This window comes from Mesoplodon mirus (genome assembly GCF_964341445.2).
Source record: "Mesoplodon mirus genome assembly, contig: HAP1_SCAFFOLD_1017, whole genome shotgun sequence".
NCBI lineage: Eukaryota > Metazoa > Chordata > Mammalia > Artiodactyla > Ziphiidae > Mesoplodon > Mesoplodon mirus.
This window is the reverse complement of record NW_028295034.1, coordinates 37,985-51,202: the sequence shown is the minus strand read 5'-3', so window position 1 is coordinate 51,202 and position 13,218 is coordinate 37,985. Positions and strand designations below refer to the sequence as shown.

The 13,218-nt window shown below is 39.1% G+C and overlaps 1 pseudogene across 1 annotated transcript in view; it reads left to right on the top strand.

The window, feature by feature from the left end:
• The window catches only part of LOC309797814 (3-hydroxyisobutyrate dehydrogenase, mitochondrial-like), a 45,949-nt pseudogene extending 33,583 nt beyond the window's left edge, over window positions 1-12,366 (top strand). The window contains exon 2 of the transcript in view: window positions 10,879-12,366. The product of the transcript in view is annotated as a 3-hydroxyisobutyrate dehydrogenase, mitochondrial-like (transcript). The remainder of the gene's footprint in view (window positions 1-10,878) is intronic.
• Window positions 12,367-13,218: the final 852 nt, after the last annotated feature.

Sequence of the window (13,218 nt, the reverse complement as noted above, 5' to 3'; positions counted from 1 at the left end):
GCACATAGTCTTTTGAAAAGCAGAGGGGTTAGACAAAGAGATGTAAATTAATTAAAAAATCATTTATTATTCTGGGAATAAAAAGAACTGGGCTTAGTCTCAGTTTTGCCTTTCTTTATCTTTGTGTCTGTTGATCATCTTGGAATAGTCATTACATAGCCAGAATACAGTTGCCATCTCAGGAATCAAATACCGTTATCTCTAGGGCTACCATAACAAGATACCACAAACTTGTTAGCTTAAAAGAACAGAAATTTATTTTATCACAGCTCTAGAGGCCAGAAGATCAAACTCAGAGTGTTGAGAGGGCCATGTTCTTTCTGACGCCTCGAGGGGAGGATCCTTCTTTGTCTTAACCAGATTCTGGTGGTGGCCATCAATCACTGGTGTTGGCATTTTTTGATTTGCAGCTGCATCACTCTGGTCTCTTCCACTGTTGTCACATGGAATTGTCTCTGTGTGTTTCTGTCTCTGGAAACAATTTAAATAGAAATTTCTATTTTTAAAAAACAAACTGTTGATTACTATGCTCTATTTAGATAGTTCCTCTAACCCACACCCAGTTCCATTTCCCCATATGTATTTGAGAAGGAAAGAGGAACTCCTGTGAGCTATCCTATTGGAAAAAATCAATGATACAGTGCTTTACTAGAGATGCCTCTTACCTAAAATATTTGAATTAAATATAAAATCTGGGGAAATTATCACCCAGTTTCCCTCTTCTAGAGGCATGATCTGAATGATAGGCAGCAGAATATTTTATACCCGTGAGGTTTGCTGACATTATTGATTTGATCCAGAATCTGTATTTTCTCTCTAAAGAAAACAGTATTCTCTCTTTCCTTTCTTTAATTTATAATGTTGATGTCTTAAGATTATTGTCAGAGAGGATGCTTGTAGTTCAAATGATTTGGCTGTATTTCACCAGTATTATTACAAGGTAGTCAAACAATGGCTGGGCTCCAGTATAGACCTCGGTCCCTTTGTTCCACTGGGATACGGATGTGAAAGCCACTGTTTCCTTATATTCCAAAGACCAAATAAATAAAACAAATAAATAAACACACAAAAAAACAAGTAAATGAAACTATCTTAAAACCAACTCTCTTTTCTTCCTCATCCATGTTAATTCTCTTCTACCTAAAATTACTTCCTGGAAGTGATTTTTATGTTTCTTAGAGCCTCTTTATGTATATATCCACACTAATGCATATAAAACTGTTCCTTGTAGATCTTTTACTTTTTCCATTTGAATAATTATTTTCACATGTCATATAGAGTTTATCCATTGTCCTAGATATGCATTTTTCCTGTGTATTTGAGCATCATAGGAAGATAAATTCTACTCTTGAAAATGTTAACTGGTGACTGAGACACAGAAAGCTATTCTTGTTACCATTTTTCAATAGTGAGTAGTAGATTCTGTAGGGGTGGAATTTTAAGATGTAAGTATACTGTTTTTCTACACTCCAATTACGTTCCCCTTATCATAGAAATTGACCAGTGAAGTGTGCTGCTGACTTTTCAGAATCCACGTACATACAATCCATTAAGTTATTAGATATAACGTTGGTCAGAAAAGCATACTGTGAAATGTTGCTTTTATTTAAACTCCCACTATTTTCACTCCATGGTTTCAAGATTTGACTTCTTTATTGCCCTCTGGTGGTGGGCTCTGTGAACTGCATATTTACGGGTCTGGAGCACGTATCTTCCCGGAGGTATTCAACTCCTCAGGTACAAGCTAAAGAGTAGATGATAAGAAGCATTCAGATTTATTAAAACTAATTAAGAATATCAGTAGCCTGACTGTTGTTTCTAAAAATATAAAATATTTATCCTTCTGTTGTCAAACAACCATATTTCATGAAAAGAAGTATAAATCCTTTTTTGCTTGCAATAAAAGAACAATAATTGAAGGTATTCTTCATTTGGACCAAATACCTTCTCTGAAAACATAAGTGAAAATAGGAGTTGAACTTTCCAAAATATTCTTTAGTAAATAAAACTCCACATATAATTTCAAATTATCATTTAATTTTACCTTAAATTTAAATATCTATATTGACTTAAATGCTGTCCTCTGTAATTTCGGATGATTCCCTCCTTTATATCTTCTTCCTCTCTTCAACAAATAAAATACATATGAATGCCTAACATGAGGTAGGGTATTCTCTGTGAAATAATGATGTTGGGATACTTGATTTTGACTTAGCAGAGGGGTTGAGCCTCTGTGTTGGTGAATTCTCCCCAGATGGTGCGTGTGGAGAGGGTCAGGCATATCTCTGTGCTCCTGAAGTTTTCTCTGTGAAACTGTCAACCTCCAATATCAGAAATAACTTCCTTCGTGAGAAGGGGTTTTCAGACATGAAAAGTTTTCTCTTAAAGTGCAAGTATTTTTAAAATCTATAAAATATAGAGCATTATAAATTTTCTTTAGTTACTACAAGCTGAATTTTAACTGAGAAGACTGGGAAGTCCATGTATGTGTACATGCATGCATGCGTGCATGTTTGTGTGCTACACGTGTGTGTGTGTGTGTGTGTAGGTCTACTGAGGATACAGAACATATTCTGGACATGACAGAGCAGTGGTGTATCAGAAGGGAAAAGAGTATAAAGGACCAGCTTCACCTGCTTAATTTGTCCCCTGACCTGGTGTCGTCTTATTTTCCACCATCCTTTGCTGATCTGTATACTAAATACCCAGGGCTCCTGGGTACCTCCAGGTACCTCTGTAAGTTTTACAAGCCTATCAATATCCCATGTACAGTGGATGGAACCTGGACTTTTTGCCCATATAGTTTTCCTTTCCCTCAGAGTTTTCGTCTGAGCTATGTCATGGGGTAGGTACTGTTGTGAAAATTTGTGCTCACTTGTTAAATAGAAACTACTCATTGAACTGTTTAAACAAATAAACAGTATCTTGAGTCAATTGCAGGGCACCTCCAGTCTCCACAAAGCAGAGTTACTTTGGGACAGGAAGTTCTTTTAGTTTCCCCTTAAATCAAAATACAAAGTTATTGAGCAATTCTAGGACCAACCCTATAGTTGCAAACTTGGGAAGAGATCACAGGATTCTGTAATCGTCTGCTTATCCCCTTATTGGGACAGCAAATAGCTCAATAGTTCTTATACTGAAGTCAAAACGAAGAATAATACCGGAACAAAGTCTGCATTGAAAGTCTGTGTCTTATTTTTATTTTCTCTTGGCACATAGTAGGTAACTGTTAAATGTTCTCTTGATAAATGTTAAAAACACACAAGGTACTTCATATACTAGGGGTCATAAAATTTCAACTTTTCTTTTGGTGTAGGGGTTGATGATGAAAAGTTTGGAAACTTCTGATCCATGTTAATGTTCCTGCTTTGAGAACTGCAGGGTGCAGCTTTTAGATGGAAAAAGTTGCCAAGAGGACCAGAAGTAGAATAAAGGCATTTATGTAATTCTTCTTTATAATTTCATTTATTGGTTTTCAGCAACTAACTTTGAAAAGTTGCCTGAGGCTGCCTAGGGTCTGCAATAAGGATCACAGCTGTGCTGTCCTACCCCCTTCCCACATGTGGGAACAGAACCTACCCAGCAGTGCTAATAGAGGCCCATGGCTTTCCACCCACCTCGGTACTGCTCAAGGCAGTGGCTTTTTTCTACCAGCCTCACCCTTCTCCATGTGAATCTTTTTCTTCTTTCCAGTTTTATTGAGATGTAATTGACATATAACACTGTATAAGTTGAAGGTGTACAACATCATAATGTGATACATGTATATATTGCAAAGTGATTACCACAATAAGGTTAGTTAACACATCTATGACCTTACACAATTAATTACCTTGTGTGTGTGTGTGTGTGTGTGTGTGTGTGTGTGTGATGAGAACATGTAAGATCTACTATCTCGGAAACAAAATTTTGAGTATGCAATAGAGTGTTGTTAACTATAGTCACCATGCTGTACATCAGACTCCCAGGATTTATTCATCTTATAACTGGAAGGTTATACCCTTTGACCAACAACTCCCCATTTCCTCCACTCCCCAGCCCTTGACGGCCACCATTCTACTCGGTTTCTGTGAGAGCAGCGTTTTTAGATTACACGTAAAAGTGAGATTATGCAGTGTTTGTCTTTCTCTCTCTGACGTATTTCACTTAGCATAATGCCCTCAAGGTTCATCCAAGTTGTTGCAAATGGCAAGATTCCCTTATTTTTTAAGGCTGAATAACATTCCATTCTACATATGTGCCGTATTTTCTTTATTCATTTGTCTGTCAATGGACACTATAGAAACAGAAACTCACTCAGTTTCTACAAGTGTCCAAGGTAACAATAGACAAAATATGGATGTTGGTGGGTGTAGATCCAGGCAGTAGGTTAGACTACATCCCACAGGCAGGAAGGCCGCTATTTTAGGAGGAGCTGCTTTGAATATGAATCAAATAATAATTGATTTATATATCACCAGTTCAGAACTAACTCATCTGTTTTCGACACCTCACCATAGATATGAAATGAGAATGAGTGGAAAAAGAGGCTTCTGAAGGCAAACAGTCATAAAACCCATTATTATTCTGTAAAAAGGAGACTATACAGTCTTACCTTTAGAACCTCAACTCAAACAAAGACATGTAGCAGCCTCAGTAGGATATAATCGCAACAGAAAAAATACAAGCAGAAGGCAGAGGAAAAAGAAGTGCCATTTGGTATGGGAATAAATAGCTCTGTATGTCTCAAAAGCCTCCTATAAACATGTCTGGGTGTCAATATAGTGTAATAATTAATATCCATAAACCCTGAGTCTTAAGAAAAAAGAACTGTATCTTTTGCTTTCTTTTAGAAAGGGACAGAAAGGTAACTATATTTGCTTTAATAAATACAGAGACTTAGTGCACTTAAATATTTGATCAACTAATTTTAAAAATGTTTCTTACAGTATACATCATTTTCTGATGAAACAGGGGTAAAATAAGGTTCTAGGGTGTGAGGAGGGCATGAGGTATTATACACATTTTCTTTTCTGTCCTTTTGTAGCTGAATATCCTTTTCCAGGCCTAAAGAAGTAGTAAAATTATGCACCTAAGATTGAATAAAAGGTTTCATAGACATATTTTACATATATGCCATTAGATTTCCACAGAGTTATTTCAGGCTGCCGACAGGTTGCTTGCTTGAGCTGAGACCCCTCTAAACAAAGCCCAGGAAGAAGGTAACAACTGTGAAAGCCAACTTTTTTATTCTGTGAGTAACTTGGCTGCAGAGCAGACTAATTACCCCTTTAACCACACTGTTTGAACTCATTGTACTTATCTGGGAATCACTATTCTGAAAGTAGAGAAGGGGACTAGGGAAGTTAAAAGGGACAAAAGACCTAAATATGGTCTCTTTGCAGAATCTCAAAGGTCAGGCAACAGGCTTCTTCTTTCTGATGGTTTTAAAAAGAGAAGATGAGCTGTGGTTTAAAGGTCCACTTTGGAATTCAAGTTCTACCTCAGGTGCAGCCTGAATACTAGTCTCCACCTTGAGTGAATCACTGAAGGATCATTTCTCAGCACATAGTCAGTGTTTGTTAAATTTTCATATTATTTTATCCCAGTGAATAATATTGATGAGGGATTTTGAAACTATTAAATTCTGCCAAAGGACTTGATTTTGTAATGATACCAAACCTTGGAAAATAAAGGAAGTAGAGATTGGTGAATCCTTGACAAATTATTAGAGTTGTAACTGATTGTTTCATAAGGAAAGATAGGGAATGGATCACTTAGGAAACTGAATGAATACTTTGAATCTCCTCTATTTCTGTTAAAACTACAGGTTAGTTGAGCTCAAAAATTGTAGGTATAAGAATTGTGTTTTTTGGTAATAAAATTTGTTTTAACCCTTCTCTCAATTACGCATTTAAATGTTGACCAATTCACAAGTAACTGTTTACAGTCGATGGATTGGCCAGTGGCTTTGGGATCATTCATTTTATAGTCTGGGATTTCCAGTGTGATCTTTATTTTCCCATTTATACTCTATTTCATACATTTTATTAGCAGCAGTAGTAGAAATAGTAGCAGCAGTATCATTATTATTTAGTTAGAGTAGAATTGTTTCTATAACTTCTTACGGTCAGACGTATACTAAGCAACACACAATTTGAAAGCACTGGTGTTGGAGTAAATTCGATGTTGATGAGACTAGTCACTGCCCTTAAAGGAGCTTGTCTCCTAGTTGGAAAGATGTGACATATACAATAATCTGAGGCATTAAGTAAATACATGGGTCTGAGGGCAGAAGATCCTGAAGGAAGCAAGCTACAAAGAACTCATTTTGAATCCTGGCATTAATATTGGCAGATCTCCTCACACCTTTTTACGACAGTTATAGACAAAGCAAGTAGGACTGGAGAATACACTGCAATGGCCCAAATAAGATTTAATGTCATTTCAGCCTAGGCTTTGAGTATATGATAATTTAAATGCTACCTAAATAGTAAATTTACTTTAATGCTGACAACGTAGAAAAGATACTTTGCTGCAAAAGTATACACAGTAGTAACAAGTGGATTTTGGAAGAAACTAATATTTTGTCTTATACTGGTAACTACACTATTGCCCCAGACCTAGCAGCAGCCTTTACTCTTTGTTGTTTTCTTCTAAGACTGAAGAGCCTCTTTATTGTTTGTGCTGATTTTTTTTCCACCAACAGATCTCAGAGCAATCTGAGTGCACTGGCCAGTTGGGACAAAATTATCATTAGAATTCTTGGCTAGAGAAGAAAGCTCCTAATTTAAGAATGGCTTTTTGCCTTCTGAGAGCTCAGAAGAGCACATTGCAAGCCATCTGCATTTATAAAACATGTTTTAGTATGGAAAATTTCAAACATCTACAGAAATAAAGAGAAAGAAGTAGAAACTTTCATCCATTGTTCTCATCAAATGTCCATTTCAGGCCAATAGATTTTCTCTACACCCTCTCTTACTACTACCACCATCATCCCCAGCAATTTTAAAGCAAATCCCAGATTTCTTTTTCTCAGTGAAAACGTCAGTATCCATATTTCTAAAATGCAAGAACTGCCCTTTTTAAGCTCAACTATGTCATTATCACACATCCGCAAATAATAATGATTCCTTAATATCAACAAATAGCCAGTCAGTTCATGTTTCCTTGATTGTCCTATAAATGTATTTTTATTTTAATAACCATTATTTATTTGATTGCTGATCCAAACACAACTTCTTTTAAAGTATAGGTTTAAAAGAACTCAATTTGCTCATTTTTCTTGCAAGTATTTGTCCTTGAATTCAAAGCATTCATCCAGTAGGGTTCCCAACTGTCTGGATTATGCTGATTGTCTGGATTATGCTGATTGCATCCCCTTTCTGCTTATATATTTATCATGCTCCTTTGGCCCATGTATTTACTGTCAGTTGGTAGATAGATCTAGAGCACTGACATAATTCAGGTGTGATTTTTTTGTCAAGTTTACTTCATAGATAATATTGATGAATTCCAAAAGGAACTATCAAGTGTCTGTCTTACTGTGACGTTGCAGCCATTAATGATCAATGTCTAGATCCATTAATTTATTAAGGGTACCAAATGGTGATATTCTACTAACTAGATGATTATTCATTTACTAGCTAGAACATTATTTCATCAACTACTTGGTTGCCCTGAGTTACAGTTTAATTAGGAAAGGAAGAATAAATGTTTCTTTTATTTTATTTACCAGTTTTACAAAAAAAGAAAAAACGAGAGAGAAAGGTTGACTCTTCCAAAGATAACTAATGAGGTATTTTCTTTCTTTGTTGTTGTTTTCAGTGAGGTTGTTATAAATATCGATGCAGAGATTGTCCCCTCTTAGGTTCACGGATCCTGTTCAAGTTGGCTCCTGAGTCCTTTCCACACAACCACAGTAGTCTTTGAAGTCTTCCCAGCTCTCTTATATGACAAGATGTAACAGGAACATCTTGTTCGTTTCTTATGCTGGATTTGAAATCAGCTGTTTCTCCAAGGAGACATTATCCACTGTGTTTATTCAAACTTGTGTTCCTTCTAGTTTAACCTTCTCTCGAGACATGATTTTTTTAAAACAAATTACTTACTGAATTTTTCACCTTTTCAAATCTTGCTATTCTCCAATCACTTCATTTCTGAATTTTTCTAATTTCTTTTATGTTTTTCTTAAAACCAGTTTCTATTCCTTTGAAAATTTCTTTTACTTTTTCCGCAGTATCAGGCAATAAATTTCATTTGTTCTGTGGACGTGTCTTTCTGTGACGTTTTCAGGATTTGCTGGAACTTTCTTTTCACCCTTCTTTTTTCTTTTTTTTTTCTCACTGATTTTCTACAGGATGTGAATGGAATACTCTTCTGTCACTCATTTTTAAATGAAATAAGTTTCCACTTTAGGAGGGAAACATAGATCAGAATATAATTTCTAGCTTCAGAACTCCACGGCTCACTATCTTCTATTATTTTCACAACATAATTTTATTGATTTATTTATTTTTTGCAGTACGCGGGCTTCTCACTGCTGTGGTCTCTCCCGTTGCGGAGCACAGGCTCCGGATGCGCAGGCTCAGCGGCCATGGTGCACGGACCCAGCCGCTCCGCGGCATGTGGGATCTTCCCAGACCGGGGCACGAACCTGTGTCCCGGCAGGCGGACTCTCAACCACTGCGCCACCAGGGAAGCCCCACAACATAATTTTAAAAAATGACCTTAAAATTTCTAAAATCTTCCTCCTCGGCCCTCCTATGCCCATTTACCCAGGCCTCCTCTTTCCTGTCCTTGTTGAGTATGGGGATTTGTTCTGGGATGGTGCTTTGGTTTGATAGGTGTCAAGGTTTCACAGACCCCAGAACACTTGGCATCCTCAGAACATTTCAAAGTTCTTGCACTCAGCTGCAAAGTGGAGCCTGCAACATTCACTCCCGGTTTCTGCCGCTGTTCTCAGTGAGTTTTTCAATCTCAGTGAGTTCGTGAACCATAGTAACCTTTGGCTCTCCTGAAAGAGAGAGAGAGTCCTTCCCTCGTCTTCCTCCCACACACCTTGGGATACACATATGTAGGTCTTTTTCCTGTTGTTGATTTGTTCCTACCTGGCTGTGTGTTGCAGTTCATGTGGACACCTTGTTGTAGATGTTGTCTGTGGGTTTTTGATCTTGTTATCCTAGATGCTTTTCTTTCTTCTTTGTGGGGGTGGGGGGTTGTGTATTTAGGGGAGGGGTGGCATATTCAGGGATAAAAATCTTCTCTGTAGCCACCACCATTTCCCCAGAATCCTCTGCCATTAATATTTAAAACAAAATCATGGGAATCATTATCCGGATCCTTAGGATAATCATTACACTGTATCTGTCTTTTTTTCCAGGCTTCAAGCTGCCTGTGGCTCACCACGTTAGTATACTGACGTGACTGGGCAATGCCTAATTTGATGGGCTCTTTCTGTACTACCTTCCTCCTAATCATGACGGTCTTGTACGCTATACATAGTCTTCTTCACTGATAGGGAATTTAGAAAATACAGGAAGCCATGGGTTTAATAGCTGAAAGTGGAATTAATGTGTTCTTTTTCTCAGGTAAAATATCATAAGACTCCTTAGGCCAAAGTTGTAAAATGAAATTGCAACTTTCCTGGAATCATTTTGCAAACGTGAATGCCCACATAAAGTACACTAGGACTTGAATCCAAGGAATAACACATTTTTAGAGCCTCCAAATGTATAAACTTAGTACAATTCTGCATTACTTCTTAAGGCAACTGAAGAAAATAATTTTGTGATCAAATAAATATTGATTTTATTAACAGTTATTTTAAAAGTTTACAAAACTTATAAAAAATGTTAAGGCTCTATCAGCCTCATCAGTTGTTATTTCTTTTCTAGAATCTTGGATAAAGGAACAGTCGTTTGAGGGGAAACATGGTATAAAATGGGAAGATAATCTAACAGTAAAGATAGTTATATCTCTTCCTGTGTGATGAACTACTCCTAAGCTTGGTGGTTTAAAACAGCAGGCACTTTATCTCCTCACAATTTGTGAATCAGCGGAATGGGCTGGGATCTCTTGGGTGGATCTATCTTGCTTTCACCTGAGGTGACTACTGAGGCTGCCATCATCTGGTTGCTGGACTGGGGCTGGTTGCTTTCACATGTCTGGCCATTGGTGCTGGCTGTGGCCTGTGCCTAGTCTCCACTAGGTTAGCCAGGCTTCCTAACATGTCAGGTTTCCATGAGGACAAGCCCTAAAGCACGAGTACTCTCCAAGCTTCAGCTCTTGATATGCCATTGGGCCAAAGCAAGTCACGTGACCAAGCCCAGGTCAAGGTGGAACAAAACTACACAGGGTGAGAAAACGGGGGGAGGGGCATTTGCACTGGGGGTCAGTAGTCTAACAAACTGCTGCAATAACTATATAAAGAAAAACACCCCGGAGGACAACTGGTAAAAAATAAATGTGTGCGGGGTGGGGTGGGATTTGGCATAGGGGGGCAAAGGCAGTAAACAGGGGCTACCAAAATCTGAAGATTCTGGAATTTTTGGAAAATCCACTGGGATTAAAGGAGTTACACAACCATGTTCTGACACCAGAAGAAAGGCGCCAGTTGAGCACCAGGGAAGTCTAGCGCTCTTCCTCCATCGCATCAATTTTCACGTTTCTTTGACTCAGCATATTTGTAGAATGAATCATGACTTTCTATAAATTTTTAATTCAGTTTTTCAAAGAAATAGTGACCTCGCTTCTATCTGCTGTGCCACAAAAATGCCGTAGAAAAAAATTCCTTCTGTTAAGTCGCTCACTAGGTGAAACTGTATGTGTAACCTAGTACCAAAGAGGTATTAAGAATCGCCACAGCCGAGCCGGCCCTCCGCATCACGCACCCTATAGCAGCCAGTGGGTGAGCCGGGAGTCGAGGAGGTCACCGTGAGAAGGAGGGGCGCGGGCAGCGTGGCAGCCTCCTTCCGTCTCCGTGGAGCCACCTCCGGCCTCCGGTGCAGGGAGTCGTCTGCAGCAGCCAGTGGTGGCCAGCCTTGCAGCGCTGTGTTCTAGGTCAGTAGCTTCCAAGACTCCAGTTGGATTCATTGGAGTAGGCAACGTGGGGAGTCCAGTGGCAAAAGAGCTCATGAAACATGGCTAGCCACTCACCGTTGTTGATGTGTTCCCTGATTCATGCAAAGAGCTTCTAGATGCAGATGAACCCTGTAGTGTCTTCTGCAGGGGATGTAGCCGAAAAAGGTGACAGAATTATTACAATGCATCAATGCACTAGAAGCTTATTGTGGAGCAAATGGAATTCAAAAAAAAAGTGAAGAAAGACTCACCATTAATAGATTCCAGTACTGTTGATCCTATGGTTTTCGGAGAATTGGCCAAAGAAGTTGAGAAAATGGGAGCGGTTTTCACGGATGCCCCTGTTTCTGGTAGTGTGGGAATGGCTCGATCTGGCAACCTCACACTTAGGATGGGAGGGGTTGAGCTGCTGTGGTGCATGGGCTCCCATGTGGTGCATCGTGGAGCTGTTGGGACTGGCCAGGCTTCGAAGATCTGCACAAACTTGCTGTTAGCTATTAGTAGGATTGGAACTGCTGAAGCTATGAATCTGGGACTCAGGTTAGGGCTTGACCCAAAACTCTTGGCTAAAATCCTAAATACGAGCTCAGGACAATGTTGGTCAAGTGACACTTATAATCCTGTACCTGGGGTGATGGATGGAGTTCCCTCGGCTAATTACTATCAGGGCGGATTCGGAGCAACACTATAATGGCTAAGGATCTGGGATTAGCATGAGACTCTGCTACCAGCACGAAGAGCCCAGTCCTTCTGGGCAGTCAAGCCCATCAGATCTGCAGGGATGTTGTGCGTGAAGGGCTACTCAAAAAAAAAGACTTCTCATCCGTGGTCCAGTTTTTGCAAGAGGAGGAGACATTCTGAGTTTGCCCTCTGGCTGTGAACACTGAAACATTGAAACCAAACTGTGTCTTGGAGCCCCTTATGGCTCACTCCACAGGAAAATGGGCTTAATCAAAGGTCAACTGTCTGCTTTTGAGTGTGTAGGTCAGGGGTTCCCAACCCCTTGGCCTTGGACGGGTACCAGTCCACAGCCTCTTAGGAACCGGGCTGCACAGCAGGAGGTGAGTCGCAAGCAAGCCAACTAAGCTTCATCTGCTGCTCCCTATGGCTCACATTACCGCCTGAACCTCACACACCCCGCCCCCCCTCCCTGGAAAAATTTGCTTCCAGGAAACCGGTCCCTGGTTCCAAAAAGTTTAGGCACCTCTGGTCTAGGTCACAGTAGATCCTGGGATTTTTCGCCCATTCTAAACTGCTTATTCTTTTTATCTATTTAGCAAACATATCATCTGTAATTTTTTTTTCTGCAAGCCACTGATGGTAACTGCTAGCTAGCTAGCTGATTGGCCTTTTTCAAAAGTTTGATTCCTGAGCATCTTCAGCTAACTCTGCCTACTTCACTCAGGATATTATTTACTCCACTTTACAAATAAAACTAAAATTGTTTTCAACAGGATAAAATCTATCCTCGAGGAAAGAAAAGAAATTGGTGTGAGAAAAGATATTAGAGAAAGGGGAAGTAGAGTGAATTACTACCTGTGTCCCTCAGAAAATTTGTCCTGTTAAATAACCCAGTGGTGATATTCTTGCATTGAGATTACTGGTTTAATTTCTAGGAGTTGTTAAAGCAAGAGAACTCCTTGCTGCATGTTATGTAATTTGGACTCTGTTACATTATCTTGTTGTGCCCCTCTTGTAACAACTTCCCATACTCAGCAAACTTGTTTTTTTCATATTTTTGCTTCCTTGTCCATTTTTACTGCATATTTTTTGACTTCAAAAGAATGACATCTTTAGAACTGTTTCAGAGCCAACGATGACATGTGCTTTAGATAATTATTACACTATGCTAAATATAACCATATTCTTTTGAATTCAAATAAATTTCTATGCTGATATAAAAAGAGAGGCACATTTCATCAATGTTTAAATAGTATCCTTCTTCCTCTAAAACTTAAAATAGGATTCAGTCTGATTCCTAAAGGGTTATTTTCTTCAACAACAAGAGCTGACTTAGGCCATTTCTTGGCAGTGGAATCTGAGCATAGAGGTCCCTGTCTGACTGCCCTTTGTTTCTCACTCACAGTATCCTGGGTGAGTGTAATGGACGGGCGTGCCCTTATGACTTAGCCCACTGCTACTGCTCCTGATGAGGGC